We start from the raw sequence: 2,707 nt of genomic DNA on the forward strand, positions 1-2,707 counted from the left end.
CGACAGAGACTCCCCCTCTAGAAATAGCTCGAGTAAGGAGGCTATGGAGTCTGTTCAAATATGCTGAGGGCTTTTCTCCGCTATTCTGGTTGGAGCTGAGAAAGGTTGCAAATAACTCTTCTCCGTCCTCTACAACACTGAAAGCGGAATCGAGCTGTCTAACATAAGCCCTGGGTGGTGAACTCACACCAAGCAACTTAACAACATCGGCTGCTGGACTTAGCAAACTTTCAAGTATTTTCCTAACCTTTTGCACATCACTAAGAGAGCAATCACTGACAAGAAGGTCCACTTGTGTGCGCCATGTTTCATAGTCTACCTCACCATTGGGCCTAGGAGCACGGCCAGAAAAGGTGCGCAGTCTGGTTTGTGTAGACCACGGGGCTGTTGAGTCATTTCTGATAACGTGCTCAACGACAACTTTTTGAATCTGAGGTGGGTTAAGGAGACTGCGGTCGATATTAACAGGGTTCACCACAGCACTATCAGGTGCATTGTGGGTCTGTGTGTAGTGATTAGGTTCATCATGATCACTAGCTACAATGTCATGGAGGGATGTGTCACCATCCTGAGCTGTGTGTGGCTGTGTGTCAGGAATCTCAGAGTTATGTCGAACTTCTTTGACCTCACTCTGAATAACACTCAAGAAACCTGCTTTACCACTATCTCCAACAGCCTTCAGTTCTTCTAAATATCTACGAGCTAACTCCTTGCCTACCTCTTCCTGAGCAACATCTCGAATGGTTTTGACAGACCAACCGATAGCAGGATCCTTGGGGCTCGGCAAGTCGCCTAAGATCTGGGGGTTGATCTTGGAAATGGCTTGATCGGACAAATATTGTATCAGGACTCTACCCTCTGGCTGGTTTGATTCATCTGGAATTCGAACTATCCGAGAAACTTTACCATTTACTGAAAAAACACTAGCAATGTCATCATCTGTGTAAATCCCTTCAACGCCAGTCACAAAAAGTGAGCACTGGCCATCTACATCAAAACGTCTGCAAAGATCCATGTCCAACACAATAGGGTCAAGGAAAAGAGGTAGGTGTTGTGAGCTGGAAAGTCAAGGTGCTACTTTTCACCAATCTCCTGGCTGGCTCGCCACTTGTAACGCAATCTGTACTTACGCCAAACCTTTAATGCGTGGAAATCAGGACTGTTGACCTTGGGCAGTGCACTAGGTGTCGGTGTCATCAATTTCACCCCGATGTTTAACCCAGAATCACAGTTTCTCTAAAAATAGGTTACAAGAAATCAAATGTATCCCAAATACCTGTATCCTGTCAGAAGCTAGTTTCGTAAAGGAGATTGGTAGTAGCTGCTCCACCACAGGAACAATAAGGCTTCCAGCACACAATGGACACCACACTTACTTAACATAAACACATTTATTAGACACAATTTTAAATAATAAACCCCTTTTTTTTGTAGTGTCTTTCCACTCAGTGTCATAAGAAAGATAAAATAAATAAATAAAAACAAATATGTATCCTTTAAGGTCCTTTGGCCAAAAGAAAATCACCTGAGCTCAGGGAAAAATAAAGCGCATCGTTGGGGCCCTTTGAATTGTTCCTATCGCTCTGTTGGAACGGTGTAGCATCCAATAATAGCATCCAGCAACGACCATCTATTTGCCAGGACAGTTCGGCAGAGTCATCAGATGAGGACTTCCACAAGGCAGTTCATCCAGTAGGATCCAGGGCACCAAAAGGGCAAACAAACCAGCCTACACACAAGTGTGCAGAAGAATTAACTGAAATGTTCATAAGTCTCAGTACCACTGACTCAGTGTCCATGTCACTAACGGCTTATTTAACAGACTTACCATTATAATAATACAGGTTTGTCAAAATAAAAATATAACAGAACATAAATGCTGTTAACAATGCTTATTAATGCTGTTCTCTTAGGCATAACATAATAACACTGTAACTGACCTCGTGTCGGCCGCCATTTCAGGACATTAGCTAGGCTCACTTAACGGCTAGCTTGCTAACAGTCAGCCAATAACACACGTTATACAATATTTAGCCTCTTTCTTAACAACATGACAGCAGTAGATTTGATACCTCGCTGCAATATAATAAGGCACAAAACATTTCATACGAACATGAGCTGCACGCTAACTCACCAGAGGAGTTCGTGTAATGGCGAATGCTGTCGGACTCAGCTCCGCTTCACGTTTGTAACCGCTACAAGACTTTTTCCTAACAACATATTAAATCATTAGCTTCACATATAAAGGTTTTTAAAACTATTTACAGCGACTCAAATGTCTACTGTACCCGAATTTCCAGCTCGTAGAGGGCACGAGAGCAGCATGCGCCTCATCGGACGAACGGAAGGAAAAACTCTGTAGCTGGACTAGAGAGTGGCTATGCGCACGGCACAGTGGTGCGTTCAGTGACCACAAATAATCAGAAATCCCATACTCAAACAATGATCTGGGTTACACACGCATGCCCAATGTTTATTCACATCTTCCAGTTCAGGTTCAGGAGAACCGCTCCAGCACATCCTTGTGTCCGCTGATGGCTCTGAATTCATTCAGCCACTTCATACTCTACCATCAGCAGTACCTACGTCGTCACCGGCAGTGCCACTATCACCAGTTCCACCGCCTGTGGCTGCCATCCCGCCAGTGGTCAGGGCGCTGCCTGCTCCTGCATCACCTGGTCCTGCCTCTGCCAAGCCCCGTACATTG

At 44.7% G+C, this 2,707-nt stretch overlaps 1 long non-coding RNA gene across 1 annotated transcript; it reads right to left on the minus strand.

Annotated features, from left to right (window-relative positions):
* Positions 1-1,651: 1,651 nt before the first annotated feature.
* LOC146631506 (uncharacterized) lies at positions 1,652-2,450 on the minus strand. Its single transcript, XR_014906206.1, has 3 exons — positions 2,289-2,450; positions 2,135-2,210; positions 1,652-1,729 (listed from the first exon to the last, which is right to left on the minus strand). It is a non-coding gene; the product is annotated as an uncharacterized LOC146631506 (long non-coding RNA).
* Positions 2,451-2,707: the final 257 nt, after the last annotated feature.

Source organism: Diplotaxodon limnothrissa, linkage group LG5 (assembly GCF_057381915.1).
Source record: "Diplotaxodon limnothrissa isolate DT_005_m linkage group LG5, D_limnothrissa_male_GT1.1, whole genome shotgun sequence".
In the NCBI taxonomy this organism is placed as follows: domain Eukaryota; kingdom Metazoa; phylum Chordata; class Actinopteri; order Cichliformes; family Cichlidae; genus Diplotaxodon; species Diplotaxodon limnothrissa.